The 22,669-nt window shown below is 41.4% G+C and overlaps 1 protein-coding gene across 3 annotated transcripts in view; it reads right to left on the bottom strand.

Moving 5' to 3' along the window:
* RAB27A (RAB27A, member RAS oncogene family) overlaps nt 1-22,669 on the bottom strand; it is an 83,050-nt gene that overhangs the window by 47,363 nt on the left and 13,018 nt on the right. For 2 of the 3 annotated variants that reach the window (XM_065940422.1, XM_065940421.1), the window contains exon 2: nt 17,222-17,338. The exons of the other annotated variant lie outside the window; for it this stretch is intronic. The gene's annotated coding sequence lies outside the window, so the exon portion shown is untranslated. The remainder of the gene's footprint in view (nt 1-17,221; nt 17,339-22,669) is intronic. 3 annotated transcript variants of the gene reach the window in all.

Raw genomic sequence — 22,669 nt, 5'->3', positions numbered from 1 at the left:
CCTGGGTGTTCATTGGAAGGACTGATGCTAAAGCTGATACTCCAATACTTTGACCACCTGATGTGAAGAACCAACTCATTTGAAAAAACTCTGATGCTGGAAAGATTGAAGGCAGGAGGAGAAGGGGACGACAGAGCATGAGATGATTGGATGGCATCACCAACGCAATAGACATGAGTTTGAGTAGGCTCTGGGAGTTGGTGATGGACAGGGAAGGCTGGCATGCTGCAATCCCTGGGGTCACAAAGAGTCGGACATGACAGAGCAACTGAACTGAACTAGCCCTCACATACCAACAAATTTGATTGCAAAAGTTAGTTAAGTTAAGCATTTTGACCCCAGGAATTATCTTTCCATTAAAATAATGATGTTGTCACTGATATCATTTTAATTTAGAACTTTCCTATTTATTTGTACATCACAGAAAAATACAATTGCTATATAGCTATTAAACACTGAAAATAAACCAAAACTCCTAACAATGATACTGAAATTTTCCTAGAAATGAGTATCACCTTAAAAGTTCAAATGTTCAAGAAAATGTTTTAGGCAAATGTTCAAGTAAAGCTTTTCCATATTTACATTTTAGATAGAACATGATAAAGAAATTTTCTGCATTGAAATTACAATTTTTTATTTGAAATAATTTCCCTTAACTACTGGTACCTCTAAGCAGTTGAGGTACATATAGCTTTAGCTTTTATAAAATAGTTCTAAAAAGAACATTTCTGGCATAGAAAAGAACATACTAAAGTTCCATTACTTCTCTAAAAGCTCTTGATCTTGATCTCTGTAGGAGACAGAACTTCACAAAAGAAAATGTGTAGGCTTCTCTGAGGAAACTGGACATTTACTGCATGCATTCTAATGCAAGAGGCTTCACATCTGGTTCAGATACAAAATGACTGTTAACTCAGGAGATGCAGTGTGACTTTCCAAACCAAAATCTGGAGCATGTGGTCTGTCAGTGGATTTTTATGACCCTTTTGGGAAAAGGCAGAATCAGAAATACAGTTTAGCTGTCAAAGTACTGGAATTTCTAAAGCACCTCACCAACTTTCAGGGGAGTGCAAAAAAAGAATGTGAAATGAAGCAGTCCCAGAACAGCCATGGCGCTCGTCATCACAGCACATCTCTGGGCACGGAGGACACGTGCAGTCATTTGAATTCCCTTCACTTCTGACCATCAGGGCTCAGGACTGAGACCCATTGATCGCCATAGTAGAGAAAAGGGGAGGGAAGTTGTTTCACCAGCAACAACCTTGTCTACTTATGTTCCTTTTCTCACGGCCTCAGTAATTGACAGAATGATCACGAACTAAGCCAAGTGCTTCTCTACCCATTCAAATCTCACCCTAGAAATCAGTCCTCCAAAGCCACATCAAGGTCTGGATGTTCCTTTAATCAACGTTTTCTCAATGTATCTGAGTGCTCTATCTTCATTAACCTGGACAGCTGTTAGGCTACTTCTGAGTACTCCTCTCCCATCCCTCATCTCCCAGTAAACTTTTTGTGTTACCTGGACTGTCTTCTCCTGTGAGGGTTCCCCTCCGCCCCTCACCACTGGTCTGACAACAGGCCAGCTGCCACTCCATTGCTAACTGTTTCCACCATCTGACTTTCTCTGACAGCTTCATCCCTCCTCCACTTCCCTCTGTTCCCTGCTGATTACATTCAGGAATGACTCAAAAAGTGTCTTAGAGCGCCACTGACAGCTGCTCTTTTTTGGTAAATTAAGTTACATTTGCATTCAACTTAACAGTATTTAGGAGAAGGAAATGGCAACCCACTCTAGTATTCTTGCCTGGAGAATCCTGTGGACAGAGGAGCCTGGAGGGCTGCTGTCCACGGGGTCGCACAGAGTCAGACACGACTGAAGCAACTTAGCATGCATGCATGCACCGGAAAAGGAAATGGCAACCCACGCCAGTATTCTTGCCTGGAGAATCCCAGGGACAGAGGAGCCTGGTGGGCTGCCATCTATGGGGTCACACAGAGTTGGACACAACTGAAGCGACTTAGCAGCAGCAGCAGCAGTAACAGAATTGGATAAGCAATTTCTACATGCCCAGTACTGTGTTGGCAACTACAAATGGCACAGGAGAAGTATGTGATCTCGCCACTTTCCTCAAGAAGCTAGCAATCAGGATAAGGAAACAAAACGAACTCACTTTCCACAAAAGACACATGAAACAAGATCATCAGGATACAAGATGTCACCCAGCACAGGATATCAAACATGTAATGGGGCTTTGTCGCTTCCTAGCAGTGTGATCCATGGCAAGTCACGTAACCTCTCCGAGCCTATTTCCTCAATATGAGAGATTTTATCTAGCAAGATGATTGGGAGGACTGAAGACCCTGAGCAGTCAGAAACAGGGCACAATCTGACCAAGGCTTCAGACAGGGGCCAGGGCTTGAGTTGAACACCTTCAAAGCGGTGAGGAGTAGGAAAATGGCATGTCTGGTACAAGAGCATGTTTTGACTGCAATTTAGCAGGTACTGAGAAGACCAGTTAACTACTTCAAAGGCGACAAATGTAACTAAGATGTAGTCCTTCCCCTCAGAATTTACAGTCAGAGAAACAGAAGACAAATACACAAATAACTATAAAGCTGCCGATAAATACAAAGGAACGCTTATGAGGTGATGCGGCAAGTTAAACAGGGCTGGACGACTAACCGTCAGTGTTCAGCTCTGCTACCACCTGTGTGTGATCCAACACTTCCCAGGCCTCGTTTCCTCAAATATGAAATAAGAGGGCTGGACTCAATGGATTCTTCCTCACACAATTCTCAGTTCAAAGACTTCGGCCATGAGAAGCTTAAATGGGGTCCTGGTGGCAGCTGCCCCTTGTATCACCCCTCACTCTTTAAAGATGAGAGCCTAAACATGAGAATAAGATGGAAAAGAAATAGAGGAGGACAGTAGAATGGGAAAGACTAGAGATATCTTCAAAAAGTTAGAGATAACAAGGGAATATTTCATGCAAAGATGGGCACAATAAAGGACAGGAACGATAAGGATCTAACAATAACAGAAGAAGAGGCGACAAGAATACGCAGAAGAATTATACAAAAAAAGGTCTTAAAGACCCAGGTAACTACAGTGGTATTGTCACTCATCTAGAGCCAGACATCCTGGAGTGTGAAGTACAGTGGGCCTTAGGAGCTCACTACGAACAAAGCTAGGGGAGGTGATGGAATTCCAGTTGAGCCATTTCAAATCCTAAAAGATGATGCTGTGAAAGTGCTGCACTCCATATGCCAGCAAATTTGGAAAACTCAGCAGTGGTCACAGGACTGGAAAAGGTCAGTTTTCATTTCAATCCCAAGGAAAGGCAATGCCAAAGAATGTTCAAAATACTGCACAACTGTGCTCATTTCACATGGTAGCAAGTTGATGTTCAAAATCCTTCAAGCTAGGCTTCAACAGTATGTGAACCAAGAACTTCCAGATGTGCAAGTTGGATTTAGAAAAGGCAGAGGAATCAGAGATCAAATTGATAACATTCATTAGACCAAAGAAAAAGCAAAAGAGTTCCTGAAAAACATCTACTTCTGCTTCAGTGACTACACCAAAGTCTTTGACTCTGTGGATCACAAGAAACCATGGAAAATTCTGAAAGAGATGGGAATACCAGAACACCTAATCTGCCTCCTGAGAAACCTGTATGTAAGTCAAGAAGCAAGAGTTAGAATCAGACATGGAACAACAGACTGGTTCCAAATTGGGAAAGGAGTACATCAAGGCTATATATTGTCACCTTTCTTATTTAACTTAAATGCAGAGGAGTGAAGTAAAGTAAAAGTCACTCGGTCATGTCCGACTCTTTGCAACCCCATGGACCGTAGCCCACCAGGCTCCTCTGCCCACAGAATTATCCAGGCTACAGTGGATGGCCATTTCCTTCTAGAGGGGAACTTCTCTACCCAGGGGTTGGGCCGAGGTCTCCTACATTACAGGCCGATTCTTTACCGTCTGAGCCGCCAGGGGAGCCACAGAATACATCATGCAAGATCCTGGACTGGACGACTTTCAAGCTGGACTCAAAATTGCTGAGAGAAATATCAACAACCTCAGAGATGCACATGATACCACCCTAATGGAGAAAGCAAAGAAGAACTAAAGTGCCTTTTGATAAAGGTGAAAAAGGAGAGTGAAAAAGCTGGCTTAAAACTCAACATTTAAAAACTAATATCATGGCATCCATACTCATCACTTCATAGCAAATAGAAGGGGAAAAGTGGAAGCAGTGACAGACTGTTTTCTGGGGCTCCAAAATCACCATCAACACTGATAACAGATTAATTAAATTCTTTTCAGCCAAAGATGGAGAAGCTTTATACAGGCAGCAAAAAACAAGATCAGGAGCTAACTGTGGCTCAGATCATTAACTCCTCATTGGCAAATTTAGACCTAAATTGAAGAAAGTAGGGAAAACCACTAGACCATTCAGGTATGACCTAAATCAAATCCCTTACAATTATACAGTGGAAGCGGGAAATAGATTTAAGGGACTAGATCTGATAGACAGAAGGCCTGATGAACTATGGACAGAGATTTGTGACATTATACAGGAGACAGGGATCAAGACGATTCCAAAGAAAAAGAAATGCAAAAAAGCAAAATGGTTGTCTGAGGAAGTCTTACAAATAGCTGTGAAAAGAGAAGTGAAAAGTAAAGGAGAAAAGGAAAGATATACCCATTTGAATGCAGAGTTCCAAAAAATAGCAAGGCAAGATAAGAAAGCCTTCCTCAGTCATCAGTGCAAATAAACAGAGGAAAACAACAGAATGAGAAATACTAGAGATCTCTTCAAGAAAATCAGAGATACCAAGGGAACATTTCATGCAAAGATGAGCACAATAAAGGTATGGTAATAAAAAATGGTATGGACCTAACAGAAGCAGAAGATATTAAGAAGAGGTGGCAAGAATACACAGAAGAACTGTACAAAAAAGATCTTCATGACCCAGACAATCACGATGGTGTGATCACTCAGCTAGTCAGACATCTTGGAATGTGAAGTCAAGTGGGCCTTTGGAAGTATCACCACGAACAAAGCTAGAGGAGGTGATGGAATTCCAGTTGAGCCATTTCAAATCCTAAAAGATGATGTTGTGAAAGTGCTGCACTCAATACGCCAGCAAATTTGGAAAACTCAGCAGTGGTCACAGGACTGGAAAAGGTCAGTTTTCATTCCAATCCCAAAGAAAGGCAATCCCAAAGAATGCTCAACTACTGCACAATTGCACTCATCTCACACACTAGTAAAGTAATGCTCTAAATTCTCCAAGCCAGGCTTCAGCAATACATGAACTGTGAACTTCCAGATGTTCAAGCTGGTTTTAGAAAAGGCAGAGGAACCAGAGATCAAATTGCCAACATCCACTGGATCACTGAAAAAGCAAGAGAGTTCCAGAAAAACATCTATTTCTGCTTTATTGACTATGCCAAAGCCTTTGACTGTGTGGATCACAATAAAGTGTGTAAAATTCTTAAAGAGATGGGAATACCAAACCACTTGCCTGATCTGCCTCTTGAGAAATCTGTATGCAGGTCAGGAAGCAACAATTAGAACTGGACATGGAACAATAGACTGGTTCCAAATAGGAAAAGGAGTACGTCAAGGTTGTATATTGTCACCCTGCTTATTTAACTTATATGCAGAGTACATCATGAGAAACACTGGGCTGGATGAAGCACAAGCTGAAATCAAGATTGCTGGGAGAAATATCAACAACCTCAGCTATGCAAATGACACCACCCTTATGGCAGAAAGTGAATCAGAACTGAAGAGCCTCTTGATGAAACTGAAGGAGGAGAGTGAAAAAGTTGGTTTAAAGCTCAACATTCAGAAAACTAAAATCAGGCAATCTGGTCTCATCACTTCATGGCAAATAGGTGGGGAAACAGTGGAAACAGTGGCAGACTTTTTATTTTGGGGGGCTCCAGAATCACTGCAGATAGTGACTGCAGCCATGAAATTAAAAGACGCTTACTCCTTGGAAGGAAAGTTATGACCAACCTAGACAGCATATTAAAAGGCAGAGACATTACTTTGCCAACAAAGGTCCGTCCTGTCAAGGCTATGGTTTTTCTAGTAGTCATATATGGATGTGAGAGTTGGACTACAAAGAAAGCTGACTGCCGAAGAATTGACTCTTTAGAACTGTGGTGTTGGAGAAGACTCTTGAGAGTCCCTTGGAGTACAAGGAGATCCAACCAGTCCATCCTAAAGGAAATCAGTCCTGAATATTCATTGGAAGAACTGATGCTGAAGCTGAAACTCCAATACTCTGGCCACCTGATGAGAAGAACTGACTCATCTGAAAAGACCCTGATGCTGGGAAAGATTGAAGGAGGGAGAAGATGGGGACGACAGAGGAAGAGATTGTTGGATGGCATCACCAACTCAATGGACATGAGTTTGAGCTAAACTCTGGGAGTTGGTGATGGACAGGGAGGCCTGGTATGCTGCAGTCCATGGGGTCGCAAGGAGTCAGACACAAGTGAGCAACTGAACTGAACTGAATTGACATCTGAACCCTTAGAACATACCAAAGGAGAATATGTACAAAAGAATGGCATTCCTGGGACATTGGTATGTATATGTTCAATAATACAAGACAATGCCAAACTGGGGGCTTCTCCAGTGGCTCAGTGGTAAAGAATCTGCCTGCAGTGCAGGAGCCATGGGTATGATCCCTGGGTCAGGAAGATTCCCTGGAGAATGAAATGGCAACTCACTACAGTAAACTTACCTGGAAAATCCCATGGACAGAGGAGCCTGGCTGGCCACCTTCCATGGTGTCACAAAGAGTTGGACATGACTGAGCAACTCAACCGCCACAGTTGTTCTACACTCCCAACTTCACATCTTCACCAACATCAGGTGTTTATTGTCAGACTTCTCAAAATGGTACCACATTGTAATGTAAATTAGCATTTCTTTGATTGCTAATGTGGTTGAACAATTCAATTTCTTTTTTTGTTTGTTTGTTTGTTGGCCATTCAATTTCTTCCTGTGGAAAAGCACAGTCATGTCCTTTCCATTTTTTTCTATTGGGTTGTCTTTTTCTTATGAACATGCAGGAATTCTTTTGAGAAGAATGTTCTAGGTACTCGTCTTTTGTCAGTTACATTGGTTGCAAATATCTTCCTCCTATTTGTGGTTTGTCTTTTTACTTTTTTTTAATTGAAATATAGTTGGATTTGCAATGTTGTATACATTTCTGCTGTACAGTAAAGTGACAGTTATTTTGTATATATATATATACACATATATTTGTGTGTGTGTGTGTACATGCTAAGTTGCTTCAGTCGAGTCCAACTCTCTGTGACCCCAAGGACTGTAGCCCACCGGGCTTCTCTGTCCATGGGATTTCTCAGGTAAGAATACTAGAGTGGGTTGCCATTTCCCACTACAGGAGATCTTCCTGACCCAGGGATTGAACCCACATCTCCTGCATCAGCAGTGGGTTCTTCATCACTGAGCCACCAGGAACACTCTCTCTATATATGTATATATTCTCTTCCATTTTGGTTTATCTCTGGGTACTGACTGCACAGTTCCCCGTGCTATATGGTAGGACCTAGTTGTTTGTCCTTTCTCCTTTTCAATAGTTCAACCTTCAAGTAGTCATACCTATCAATCTTTTATACATAGTTTTCTTTACATAATATAAAACAAATCCATGGACTTCCCTCATGGTCCAGTGATTAAGGCTCCACACTTCCACTTTGGGGGGTGTGGGTTGGATCCCTGGTCAGAGAAGTTCTGCATACCTCGTGATGTGACCAAACAACAAAACAAAAATACAGCTAAGAAATCCTTCTTTACTAAAGTGATAAAGATGTTCTTCTCCATTATTTTTCAAAAGACTTTTGCCTTTCACATTGTCTTCAATTCAGTGGTAATTTTTCAGGTGCATGTAGGAATCCAATTTTACTAATTTTACCTGAAAAACACCTAATTATCATAGCACCATTTATCGAGAAAAATTACTCTTTTCCTAGTGAGTCACCATATCGGAGCAGATCTGTTTCAGGATTTGCTCTTCTGTTCTTTTGGTCATTTTCATTACCTATGGGCCAATGTTATAAGGCCTTAGCTACCATGACTTTATAACACAGCTTTGTATTTATTTTTTATATCTGAGAGGACAAGATCCTGCTGCCTCACTGTGGACATCCTTGACCTACACACTTCCATCTAAGTTCCTCAGAACTTGAGTATGTTAAATCTATAGATCAAACTGAGAAGACTTACATATTCATGATATTGAATCTTTCTTTCCATGCATATATATAATCTCTACATTTATTTATGCCTTCTTTAATGCCTTTACAAATGTCAAAGTAAATTCCCTTCATAAAGACTTTGTACGTTTTTAGACTTACTATTGCTTTATATTTTTGTTACTGTTATAGTGATATCTTTTGAATATATATACTTACATGTATATTACCATCTATTTATTACTTAGTCACACTATTCTAATTATTTGTTATACATAGTTGAAAATAAATACATGTTTTTTTCTTTTCTAATCTTTATACATTTTATTTATAGTCCTTGTCTTACTGTGCTAGTTAGGACATCCAAAAGTACTGAACAAACATCTTGATTCTAATGTTCACTGTTAAGAACAACATTTGCTGTAGGTTTTTGGTAGACACTCTTATCAGGATAAGGAAATACTCCACCTACTCCTCGTTTTCTAAGAATGAATATTATGAATGTACATCAATTTTATCAAATTTTGTTTCTAAATATACTGAGAAAAATATGTGATTTTTTTCTCCTTTAATTTGTTTATTTACAAGCTTTTACAATTATTCTGCTTTTGATCTTTATTTTTCTTTACTTTTAGTTTTCGAACTTCCCTAACTTCTTATTGATAACTTGTACCCAGGACTTCTCTTTCAAAGTCATTGCTTCTTCCAAGTCCATCCTTGAGGAAAGGATGCTATAATTCTCAGAGTCATTAATAAATATCTGGATAAATAAAAAATGAATTGTCTATTAAGTTCCATGTAATTGAAATGATTTAGTCAAAACTAGCCTTCAAATGTAACACATCACATTTTACATAAGTTGCTCTAGTTTGGGGCCAAAAGAAAAAAGGTTACTCAAGATGGAGCCACTTAAAGACAGAAGCAATTATCACAAAGTTTTTCAACTGAAATAGTCTTGTATTACCTAGAGTAACATCAGAAAATCATTAGCTAGCTTTTGAATTTTCTTTTCAATACTATGTTGGACTTTTAAGTACTGGGGTTCAAGCACACCCTATTATAACACTAAGTCTTGAGGGTAACATTTTAAAAATGGTAAGCATCTTAAGAGAGATGAAAAGTGAAGCTTATATATATTTTGTAATTCAGCGCTATCAGTCAAAGGAGCCAGTCCATCCCTCAAAACCATTCCAATCCTAAACCAGATCAGCCATGATGATCATCTAATTTGTACCGTCTGAAGACAGAGGGGGAAAGGCAGCTATTCCCTTTTGTTTAAAGTAGTTTGTGGAATGCTGCACCTACAAAAGACTGGACAGGTTCTATCTTAGTAGGAAGTGATCACATGTTTGTTTTGTTCATTCATTTAACAGTTGAGTGCCCACACCCATCACTGTGCAAGATGATAGAAATGCAAATAAGACAGATACAGCATCTGCGTCCCCCCACCAAATTTACCATCTAACGGACAATACTGACCACTGAAGCAAGACTCCAAGCATGGTTAGTACCTATGGCCAGCATAATAAAAGGAGCACATGAGATTAACACCTAATCTAGATACGGGGGCGGGGTGGGTGGGGGGAGCGTTGAGTTCTGAGAGAAAGCATACAAAAGGTTTGGTGTCTGGAAATGGATAAGTTCTCGAAGTAATCTGCAGTCCTAAACGGTACATTAAAGCTGGGATTCCCTGGGAGGCAAGCACTCTACAGTGTAGAACAGGAGAGAATAGAAAAGCTAAAAGATCCAAAGACCCTCATCCATAGTCTCCCCTCGCCCCACCTCATTGCCTCCCCCACACACGACGGTGTGACTCACCGAAAGGTTATATAGCTTTAAAAAAAAAAAGCCAATGTATTCCCCAGATCCTTGGAGAAATGACTGTGACAGTGAATATGAAACAGGCTCCTCATCTTTCTTGCCTTATCATACCTCTCTTGGTATGCACTAGACCCCACCCAATCTGTCATCTCCCTCAGCTAGTCAAAAGCTGTGATCATGTGGTGGTTTAGTCGCTCAGTCGTATCCAACTCTTTGTGACCCCATAGACTGTAGCCTGCCAGGCTCCTCTGTCCATGGGATTTTCTAGGCAAGAATACTGGAGAGGTTCCCATTTCCTTCACAAGGGGATCTTCCCAGTCCAGGGATCGAACCCTTGGTTCCTGCATCTCCTACATTGCAGGCAGATTTTTTACCGCTAAGCCACCAATGAAGCCCCTGACCTTCATGCTGCTGCTGCTGCTAAGTTGCTTCAGTCGTGTCCGACTCTGTGCGACCCCATACACAGCAGCCCACCAGGCTCCTCTGTCCCTGGGATTCTCCGGGCAAGAATACTGGAGTGGGTTGCCATTTCCTTCTCCAGCGCATGCATGCACGCACGCTAAGGCGCTTCAGTCATGTCTGACTCTGTGCGACCCTATGGAGAGCAGCCCACCAGGCTCCTCTGTCCATGGGAGTTTCTAGGCAAGAATACTGGAGTGGGTTGCCATTTCCTTCTCCACCTGACCTTCACACATATGGCCAAAAAAGCACATAAAAAGATGCTCAACATCACTAATTATCAGAGAAATACAAATCAAAACTATGGTGAGTTATCATCTCACACCAGTCAGAATGGTCATCATCAAAAAAAATCTACAAACAATAAATGCTGGAGAGAGTGTGGAGAAAAAGGAACCCTGCTACACTGTTGGTGGAAATGTAAATTGGTACAGCTACTATGGAGAACCGAATGGAAGTTCCTTAAAAACTAAAAATAGAACTATCACATGACCCAACAATCCCACTCCTGGGCATCTATCTGGAGAGAAATTAAAATTCGAAAAGATAAATGTATCCCTGTATTCAGTGCAGCACTATTTACAGTAGCCAGAACATGGAAGCAAGCTAAATGTCCATCGCCAGAGGAATGAGTAAAGATGTGGAACATACATACAACAGAGTATTACTTAGCCATTAAGAAAGAACAGAATAATGCCATTTGTAGCAACATGGATGGACCCAGAGATTATCATACTAAGTGGAGTAAGTCAAACAGAGAAAGACAAATACATGATATCACTCATATGTGGAATCTAATTTTTAAAAATGATAAAAATTAACTTATGTACAAAACAGAAACAGACTTACAGATACTGAAAACAAACGTGGTGACCAAAAGGGAAAGGTGAAGGAGGGAGGATAAATCAGGAACTTGAGATTAACAAACACATACTACTATATATGAAAGAAAGATAACCAACAAGGACCTACTGTATAGCACTCTACTCAATATTTTGTGATAATCGATGTGAGAAAAGAATCTGAAAAAGAGGGATATCTGTATAACTGAATCATTTTGCTATACATCTGAAACTAACACAAAATTATAAATCAACTATAATCCAATAACATTTTTAACATGATCTTACCACTTTTTAAAAAGTGATGTCTTCATTTTAAAATTAAAGAAGCTGAAGCTACATTTCTATACTCTGGCTAATTATTTACGATGCATTTTTGAAAAAACTTTGCCAAGTTTTTTTTCAATTGGTCTATACAATTATACTAAAGTCTGTATTTAACTCTATAAAATACAGCTATTTTACCAATATTGTTAGATAAGGCATGATCTAGAAATGAGAAAGGGCAATTAAAAGAAATAGAAATCAACAAGCAGCTCTCAAATAAACTTCAAATCCTTTGTCCTAAAAAAAGTAAATTAAAAATCACAAGAATATACAGAATTGTAGTTTACACCTGACTCCAAAGAGCTGCAGGGCCATTGCCAGCAGTTACGTTTTAAAACACCATTTTAAAAATTTAAAAAGAAAACAGCGTATCTTCATTCTGTGAGTTCTATAAAGACTTACTCACTTTTAGTTTTTAAACACTTTTCAGAACTATAAAAACTAGACTAGATGGAAATGTATATATTTATTTTTTGGCCATGCCACCTAGCATGTGCGATCTTAGTTTCCTGAATAATGAGGGAACCCATGCCCCCTGCATTGGGAGCACAGAGTCTTAACCACTGGGCCACCAGGGAAGTCCAGGAATCTAATTTTTTTTAACAGCACTTTTTAGAGGCTTTAGAGGAAAAACCTGGCTCAAGAGACCAATGCAAAATTGCAAACATTATAAAGCACAGGACGACAAGGAGAATGGGCTGTGACAGACACAGAGGTACTTGCCAAGATATATACATAAACCCAGTGTCCTTAAATATAACTGAAACTAAATGCAAAATGATATACAAATGTCAATCCAAAAGTTGTTAATAATTTTAAATGAAATCTGACAAGTGGACTGTCCTACACCAACAATCTAAAGATATACCAGCAAAGCCCAAAGACAGTGAGGAGAGAGAAGCTAGGATGAATGATGGAAATTCAGGTGGTAGCTGATGAGCACATCAGTTGAAACATCATGCATGTACCAAGTGAGCACTGAGAACAGACCCTGCACGTGTCACTATGCTAAGCACCTAGAACGAGGCTTCAGAAAAGCAACAGTCTAGCAGAAGTGCTGTAGGTGAACATGAACAATGAAGATGCAGTGGAACGAGAACTGTTACAGAAATATGCACACAAGACCGCGCAGCTGGGAGACCTGGGGCAGAGAGGGCCAGGGAAGTGGGGGAGCCCACCAAGTCACCCCACAGAGGCGTACCCCAGCCACGGCCTTACATCAGCACACAGAGGGATAAGTGGCACCTGAAAACAAAACTATACAGTTCACAGATGATGTGGTAAAGAACTTTACCTCACAGGTCAAATAAGCCTTATCCTTTAAAGAGAAGAGAAATCACCAACAAAAATATTATCGATGCCAATCTGAAAGGTGAAACTGAGTTTTGATGGAATTAGGTAAGGGCTGTCTGACATCTGAAGTACAAAACAGACAAGGCTTGGAGCCATGAGAAGGGAACAGGTAACAGACTGGGAGTGGGGGGAGTCAGGGAAGGGCATCTATATTTGCAAAGATCTAAGAGGGAAAGGTTATGATGCATTTAGGGAACCTCAGCAGATGCATGCCATTACTGGACTGTACCAGGATGGGAGAGGAGGTGTCCAGACAGATTGAAAAGATGGGAGAGGGTTTGGGACCTGGGCCTGAAAGGACTCTTGTATGACACTAGAAAGTCTGTGTGTTATCCTCTGGGCAATGGAAACTCACTGCAGGCTCTTATGAAGGAGAGGAACATGAGGTCTGTGCCTGAAAGTGATCTTTCAGAGGATACACAGAGGACCAGGAAGCTATGATGAGAGATGGTGAGTGACTTGTGTTGGTGACAGTGGGATGCAGAGGAAGGGATTAATTCAAGATAGATTTAGGAGGTAGAAAATCAGTATAGCTCCTTAACTGACTGGTACAGGAGTTAAAGATAATCAAAACTTTCAGTTTATTAACTGAATGGAAGATACTATCATTAAGAGAGGAAAGGGCTTCCCAGGTGACTTAGTGGTAAAGAATCTACCTGGCAATGCAGGAGATGCAGATTCGATCCCTGGGTTGGGAAGATCCCCTGGCAGAAGAAATGGCGACCCACTCCGGTAATCTTGCCTTGAAAATCCCATAGACAAAGAAGTCTGGTGGGCTACAGCCCATGAAGTCACAGAGAGTCAGACACAAATGAGCACCCACACACAAGCAAGAGAGGAAAAGCTGGTTTGAGATGATGATAACAAACACTTACTGAGTACTTTTCTAAGCCCTTTAGTATATTAACTCACTAGAGCCTCACCCTATGAACTCTCTAATTTACAGATAAGAAAACTGACACACAGAAACGTTAAGTAAGTTCTCCAAGGTCACACAGTCACTAAGAGGCAAAGCCAAGCTTTAAACCCAGACACACTCTCAACTACTATGTAATCCTGTGTAGAATATGACCAATTATATGTCCCTCATGTCACAGGGATATCCAGGGAAATGTGTTTAATTGGCATTTGGAACACAGAATATTAGGGCTCAGAAGAAAAATAAGGGTTAACAAGATGGATTTTAGAGTCATCAACAAAGTTGATTTCCTGAGGCCATGTGAGAGAGAAGGCCTTTTAGAAGGAAGAGAGCCAAAATGTAAGGCTCAGCGAGAGAGATCCAAGGACACTAGAAAGAATTTTCAAACAACAGTCCACAGCCTGCATCAGTCACCACCACAGAGTGGTATGAGCTTAAAGCTGTCTGGACTTTCTCCTTCTTGTGAAAACAGAGGATCCACTTAACATTTACAGTGTGATAAATCCAGCACTTGGAGCTAAAGGATCCCCTTACAGGTTCCATCAGGGAGAGGAGAAGTCTAATAGAAAATGAAATGGGCGAAAGCGAGAAAACAGATAAGCAAAAAAAAGAAAGAAAAAAAAATTGACTGCTTTCAGCTCTTGGGCAATTTGCATCTATGTTTGAGCAAAGCGACTCCTGCCTTCAGACAAACAGCGACAAGACCAGCTCTCCTCCCAGGCAGCCTCTCATAACCACCTCCCTACCCTCCAACCCCCACCGAACCCGGCCTCTGCTCTGCCAAGGGGGCAGGGCCCCAGCCACGCCAGCAACAACGGGAGAGCCAAATAAAGCAGGAAGGTGCCCTCTTGCAAGGACAGCCCTAAACAAGGATGGCTTCTGCAGAAATCAGCTTTTGTTTTTAATGGTCCTGTTCCAGCAGCTATCACTTGTGGTGCGCCCTGGCTCAAACTAGAAATCAACCAAGTGCAGAGGGAGGAAGAAGGGAATAGCAGCAACAGAGAAAAGAGGAACAGAGCGAAGTGTGGAGCATGTCCTCTGTGAGCACTCAGGTTCTGAGGCTGGACAGGGCAGATGCTGAAGCAGCAGCGGAGGCGGCCCTGGGCTCCCAGCCCTGCCAGACACGGGCAGGTCCAGGTTGCCGCAATGTTTCACCAGCGCTCTCTTTCTGCCGCAGTTCCTGATTTGTGGGCGGCAGCAGCAGCAAGAAAGAAGAAAAAATGTTGTTTGTATCCTAATGGCTGCTGGGTCACTGAACAGTGTGTCTGAAAAGAACACAGAGGACGCGGTAAGAGACAGAGAGACTAACCAAGATGGGAGCAATCTCCTTCGGGATGTATTAAGTACAAACTCGACATCTGTAGATGAAATCCTCTCAGTCTTTTTTTTTCCTTTGGTACTTAAAAATCCAAGAATCTCAACAGAGACTGTCAGCTTTTGATCAAGGCTCTTTCTCATCTGATTTCTAAAGAGACTTTGGGTTCACTCCTAGGTGAAAGCATGAACTTGTGACCAAGAGAACAAAATGATGTACTGGAGTAGAAGCTGCTGCAGCTCTGGCACTAATCAAATGACTTTCGCACTTTGAAGCCCCAGTTTCTTCATCTGTGAAATGAGGCGGTCAGACTAGATGAATGTTAACGGTCTTCTACTCTCGTTTATCTTGAGGGCGTTCAGGAGCAACAGAGCCCTTCCAGGTGCCCATGTGTCAAGACACTGATCGTGTCTTCAGGGACACCGAACTCTCAAAGTGGCCGAAACTGGATGAAAGAGATAAATGAACACACTCATGAAGCTATATCCACACATATGATTAAACCAATGTCAGTGGACAGAGATCAAGTCTTATTTATCCTCACATACTCAACACCGAACATGGTCTAGGCACTTGGCTAGTAAACAAATATTTACTGCATGACTTGGAGGCAACTAAATTGCAATATAATGAAATTTTTCAAATTTATCTGTTATGAGTTGAATTGTGTTCCCCCAAAATTCATACGTTGAAGTCCTAACTCACAGGACTTCAGAATGTGACTTGACTTGAAAAGAAGGTCGTTAGAAAGCTTATCAAATGAAAAAGAGGTCACTAGGGTAGGCCCTAATCCAATACAACCAGTGTCCTTATGAAGACTTCTGAACACAGACACTCAGAAAGGAAAGGTGACAAGACGAGACAGAGGGAGGAGACAGCAGTCCACAGGCAAGGAGAGCAGCCTGGACCAGATCCTTCCTTCACAGCCCCAACACCTTGATTCTCAGACTTCTAGCCGCCAGGACCGAGGCAAGAAATTTCTATTATTTAACCTACACAGACTGTGATACTTTGTTACGGCAGCCCCAGCAAACTAATACTTGTAAAAGTGGAGAGAATTGTATGATAAAACATCCCATCATATTCATTGCCCAGATCTTTCATTCCTGCATGCTATCACTAAGCATCTCTAAAACAGATGAATCTTTAAAATAATAATAATAATAAAATAGATGGACCTTTCCTTACATAATTATAATACTGTTTCCAGACATCACAAAATTAATAATTAGAAGACAAATTTAAGTGACAGAAGAAACACACCGTACACTAAAATACATACTTCCATAATCTTCCACTAGAACTATTAGCTGGGAAGCTATTAGGGCTTCCCAGGTGGCACTAGTGGCAAAGAACCTGCCTGCCAACTCAGGAGGTGCAGGTTCAATCCCTGGGTCGGGAAGATCCCCTGGAGAAGGAAAGGGCAACCCACTCCAGTGTTCTTGCCTGGAGAATCCCATGGACAAAGGAGTCTGGAGGGCTACAGTCCATAGGGTCACAAAGAGTCAGACACAACTGAAGTAACTTAGCATACATAGCACAGAGCTATTAACAGTATTAAAGACAAAATCCCAATTGAATTTTTGTGGATAAAATGCTCAGAAGATGAGCAAGACTCTTAGAACTATTCAATTCCGTAATCAGCTCTCTTATTCAACATCTTACCTGAGAATCAAAGCCTCTGTTACTTTGTTAAAGTACAGAAAAGAAAGGAAGAATGCAGAAAGTATTCATACCTACTCTCTGATAACTGAAAATGCACTTTTCAAACTAAACATGAGAAATTTAGCAGACATCTTGAAGTCTTTGTTTTAAAAAAAATTAATGTATGCAGTGGTATTTTATGTTAAATTGCACTATTTTAAATACCTGAAAACTGGCACCTCAGCACTCGAAGCCTCTACCTCCCCACCACCGCCAAAAAAAAGGCATAACGATACCTTGACAAAGTGTAAATCCTGGTTGATTTCCCCAAAACTTCAGAGACTGGAGTTTCCAACACTTCAACAATTAGGCAACTTGTAATCACATGTCCTCTTCTAAAAAGATACTTTTGTCTATTACAAAGAGAAAGGTTAAAATCAGAACAGTCTACTTATAAAAGTTTTTCAAAAGAGTCTTTTGAAAAGCAGTTCGCTTCATCAACTTTCAAAATCAGTCATCTCTGGAAAAACCCACAATCCAGCTAATTAGTCTCAGCTGTTTGTCATATGGCCCACAAAACAGTCAAGTGATTTTGCCCCTTTCAAGCTTTTACTAAAACCCAATCTCCTGGTCTCTCAGACAGAAGGCAGCTGTATTAACCTCTTCCAGTGTTAGAAGACTCACACTTCAACTTTTTCTTTTCCCCTCAACCAAACAAATAGAATATTTGTTTTCTTGATAAAACATATTTAAAAGTATTGTGTTCTAAAGGTCCATAAGGGTTATATTAATATTGCGTGTATGTGTTTATTTGCTCAGTCATGTCCAACTCTTTGAGACCCCATGACTGTAGCCCACCAGTCTCCTCTGTCCATGAGATTTTCTAGGGAAGAATACTGGAGTGGGTATACATTTCCTCCTCCAGGGGGAATCTTTCCAACCCAGGGATTGAACCCATGGCTCCTGCCACGTCTCCTGCAGGCAGAATTTTTTTTTTTTAAACCGCTGAGCCACTGGGGAAACCCTTACATTAATATTGCTTCTTTATTTATAATTAGCAATATTTTATTAATATTGCTTTCTTGTATTTACAAGGCCTGATTCAAGCAAACACCACAGGAGATCAATGTAAGTTGAGGAAGTGAAGGGACTTCCCACACATCTCGCTCTGGCCTCCAGACCCATAAAGAAAACTCTCTGCCTGGCAGTCCACCCAGGTACCTTGCTGGCATCTTAAATTCAACATGTCTGGCCCTCCACTTACCTCCTGAGCTCTTCTCTGTAGACCCTGATTCACACCCACTTCTCCTGTGTCTTAAGTAACAATCCCAACGCACAGCCAGCCAGACATCTGATGGCCTTCAGTGACTCCTCCCTCCCTCCCCTCCCACTTCCACTGACCACTGGGATCTTTCCTCCTCTAGTCTTTATTCCACGTATTTATCACTTCTCATCTGGATGGCTACAGTCAACCACACATTTGATTTTCTGGCCCCCAACCCGGCTTCTCCACTGACCCATCCTCCCCACTGCACCCAAAGTGATCTTTCCACAAGGTAAGTGGGTGTCCATCACTCTCCTCAGTAAAACCAGTCAGGGGCTCCCCACAATCTTCGCAGTAACATCCCCACTCCCTAGGCCTCTGCCTTTCCTGTCGTCTACTGTTCCCAGCCTCCTGACTCCAGCTACCATAGCTAGTTGGAATTCTCTAAAACCAGTGATTTTCAAAATGGAAAAGCAGTGTCATCAGCATCACGTGCGAAGCTGTTAGAAACGCACATTCATGGGCCTGCCCCAGGCCTACAGAGTCAGAGGTTCTAAGGACGAGGGCAGAAGTCTATGGTTTAACAAGCCCGCCAGGTGATTTTGATACACTCACCTGAGTGTACCTGCTCTAAACCCACAGGCTCTGTTCACCAAGAGACTTAGCCTTCGGTTCCCTCTGCCAGTGATGCTGCCTTAGATACCCCTTCTCCGTGCTGCCTCTTTCCTAGGGCAGGTCAACCCTGTATGATAATTATCCAGTTGACTCTTTGCTGGTTGGTGAATACCTCGAAGACAGGAACTGTGTCTTATCTGACTCACTCACTCCACAAGTCTCTAGTTAAACACAGGCCTGTCACTGGGATAGATGTTGGGCATAAAAACGAATGACGTATCCTTCACCTCACGGGGTAGCCACCCTCTCATTTGACCACTCCAAGTGTGACTGAAGACTCCACTGATGCATTCTATAAAACCTATCACAAACCTGCAGAACTGTGAGCAACTGAAAAAGCCTGAACATAACCAGTCTGACATCATCTGGTAAAAGAAAACCTCTGGGCCACAGACCAATACCTCCTGTCAGATCAGCAACAGCATTAGATTAGAAATAAAGTGCACAATAAATGTAATGTGCTTGAATCATCCTGAAACCATTTCCCTCCCCCGCCCCATTCCATGGAAGAAGAGTCTTCCACCAAACCAGTACCTAATGTCAAAAAGGTTGGGAACCACTGCTCTAGAATTTGGAGAGTAGTAAGGGAAAGTACCAAAATATTTAAATCCCATATAAAAATTCATTACAGTTAGCTTATTCTAAATTACAGTAGAAGTGGAGGAAAGTTTGATATTAGCACTTCTCAATCTTCAATCCCTAGTAGTCTCCCAGGGATTTTTTTCTTAAAATGCTAATTCTGATTCAACAGGCCCAGGTAGAGCCCAGGATTTCTGCATTTCTAAACAGCACCCAACTGATACCCAGGTAACAATGAAGTTCCTAGTCCTAGAACTACACTATGAGCAGCAAGTAAAACTTCAACAACACCCTTTTTCACAGAACTGTATCAGTCTTCCCCTTAGAGCAACACCGCCTTTTTATGACCCTTTGCATTGAAAGCTTTCTCCAGGGTCTTTCAGGCTTCAGGATAAAGATAGCACACTAAATACATTTAGTTCCATGACCTCTCAAACTAAAACCTTATAAAGCAACTACACTCCAATAAAAATTTTAAAAATAAATATAAGAGCTTTAAACTGTAACATTTTATATTGACTTATAGAAGTTATCTTTGCTAACTGCACACTGTGTGGTGTTTGTTTCCTGAAAAATGGATTGGTTTAAATATATATGCAGTGATGTGCTGGGAAAATAAGAAAAAAAAAAATAAAGTAGATGAGCAAGAGGTAATTGATTAGCAGACTCAGGAAACCAGACTCCTTATCTGCCAGTAGAGAAACACGAGGAGCAACTCATCACAGAATCTCCAGAAAGGGTTTAGGCAGTCAGAGCCCCAATACCTCTGGGGGAGGGGAGAGCATAAAGTGAGGCTAAAATAATGGAAGTCTGTTTACACCCCAAACCCCAGCCTTGCCAGCCTTGAGATTCCTCCAACTCCAGAAGAAGTCGAACGTCTATTCTCCAGAGAGAGTAAAACTCCAAAAATCAAACTTGCAGGGGGTCTCTGAGCCATACCAACTTTAGTGGAGGCAGGGGAGGCACTGCAAAGTTGCATAGTATTAATAAATATGAAGACACCTCCACCATACATCTACACGCTGGACTTCCAAAAGGCAGGCATACTCCACAGGCAAGTGCTTCAAGTTGTCTTCTCAGGAGACTGCCCAACCCAGGAGGGAAGCCTAAACATAAATAGAAGTCCATGACATACTGAGCTAGCTACAACTCTAATGTAACTGTTGGGAGAAGGAGGAAATGGAAATCTTATGCATGTGTGGTCAGGGTGGGTGGAAAAACAAACTAAAATTTTCTTTTTCCATAGTAACGCATCAATAGAAGATGCCTAAAACTGAAAATCAATCATACAGAAGTACAAGTACGTCATTAGGATACAACAACCAGCAAGTGTCAACTCATTGCAAGAACTGAAAGCAGCTGACTCAAGAGAGCAGGAAATGAGCCGCGGGTGGAGATTCTGATGACTTCTACTAACAGTCCTTGCAGAACTATGCCCTGATAAAATTTTTAAAATTAATTAATACAAAGAGACATGTAACGCCCAACCTTAAAGTTTTATTCCACCACCCCCCCTTTGGATGATTCAGGCCATCACAATAAACACCACTAATGTGCCCTACACTTTTAGGGATCTAAGGCCTACATGGAAACAGGATGCTGAGGATCTGGGCCCTGGACTCAGGCTGCCTGGATCTGAATCCCAGCTTTACTACTCACTGGCTGTGTGACCTTCACCAAGTTACCTAACCTCTCTGTGCCTCAGTTTCCTCATTGGTGGAACAATAGGATTATTTTGTAAAAATGAGTCATGTTATACTATAAAGCGCTTAAAACAGTGTTCGGCACCTAGTACAGTAATAGCTGCTCTCTTTTAAGGTATGTTTGCCACTATATTAAGGCCTCCTGACACTACTGATCTTGTCTTTTATTAGTTTGTATTTCATTCTCCCTGCCTTCACCTTCTCTGTCAGTCAGCCAGCTGTCCCTCACCACAGTAATCAGAGTGCCTTTCCAGGGTCACTGCCCCCCACCAATGTGCAGCTTCTAACTGACAAGGCACCTGGAATCCAAATAACCAAGATCACAATTATGTATGCAGTGGAGAAAAATACGTACCACAAAGTGTTCTGAAGGTCTCTCTGTGAGGCGAATCGGCACACTTTCGTATATTATACCATCTATCAGACAATTCAGAATCCTTTGGGCTTACTTCCTAGCCATCAACTGTAGGTCAGTGAGCTGGGTGACATTCAGGGTAACTAACTATCCTAGTTTACCCGGGCCTGCATTTTAGCAAAGCCCTGCATACCTGGCAACCCCAGTTCCAACACTGGTCAAAATACTCAATCCTTTGAGCCTGTTTCATCAGCTGTAAAATGAAGGATAATATTTACTTTGAAAGTCTATTGAAGAGTAAATGAGAGAATGTTCATATGATTCCTGACACACAGTAAGCTTGCAATAAATGGTAGCTCTAGCTAGTGTACTCAGTTACCTATTGGTATTACCAACTCTGACATCAGCAGCAAAATAAATTATCCTTAGAAACTTAACCTGTACATTGATTATTTTCTTACCGGAAAAATAATTTACCTTATACACAGTGGATTCCAGGAAGCTGAAATGTTTGCTTTCCCAAATTTCCTTCCAAACTTTTCCTAATAATTTGTTTCAGGGACTAGGCCTTATTAAAGAAATGTAATATTTCACCAGTGCTGATTTATCCACTGGGCAAAGGCCTAAGAGGTTTCCACCAGCTTTGGATATATGCATTGTTTTTCACTACAGGGATCCTAGGGTACTTAGGTAAACTTCTGGAGGAGAAATCACCATTCCAACTCACCAAAAAAAAAAAAAAAAAAGAGGACATCAGGCATCATACCTGAAATTATATTAAAATTTGCATCTCACTTTTTCCCTTCATAATGGCATCAAGTCATTGTCTCCTGATGGATTGACAGTTCATTCACTAAATATGACCATTCTATGCCTGAAAAATAAGGGATCATATCATCAAACAGATGAAATGCCATTTCTTGCCTCAAAAGCTGAAGCAACTCAGTACTCAACAGATACTCATTTCAGCCTGGAGGAAATGGCTCACTTTGGGGCAGTTCACCAACACATGGGTGAAGCTGTTACATGGAAAGCTGCGCAATTTGGGGGCAGATAACTGAAAGGGTCACAAGTTACTCAAAGGCAGACATGGCCTGCAAACATCGAGGCAGCAGAGAGAGCACGAACAGCCAGGCACATAAGAACCTTCTCTGCGGGCTTCCCTGGG

The sequence above is a fragment of the Muntiacus reevesi genome, chromosome 7 (assembly GCF_963930625.1).
Source record: "Muntiacus reevesi chromosome 7, mMunRee1.1, whole genome shotgun sequence".
Taxonomy (NCBI): Eukaryota; Metazoa; Chordata; class Mammalia; order Artiodactyla; family Cervidae; genus Muntiacus; species Muntiacus reevesi.
The sequence above is the reverse complement of the archived record's forward strand: the minus strand, read 5'-3'. Positions and strand labels throughout refer to the sequence as shown.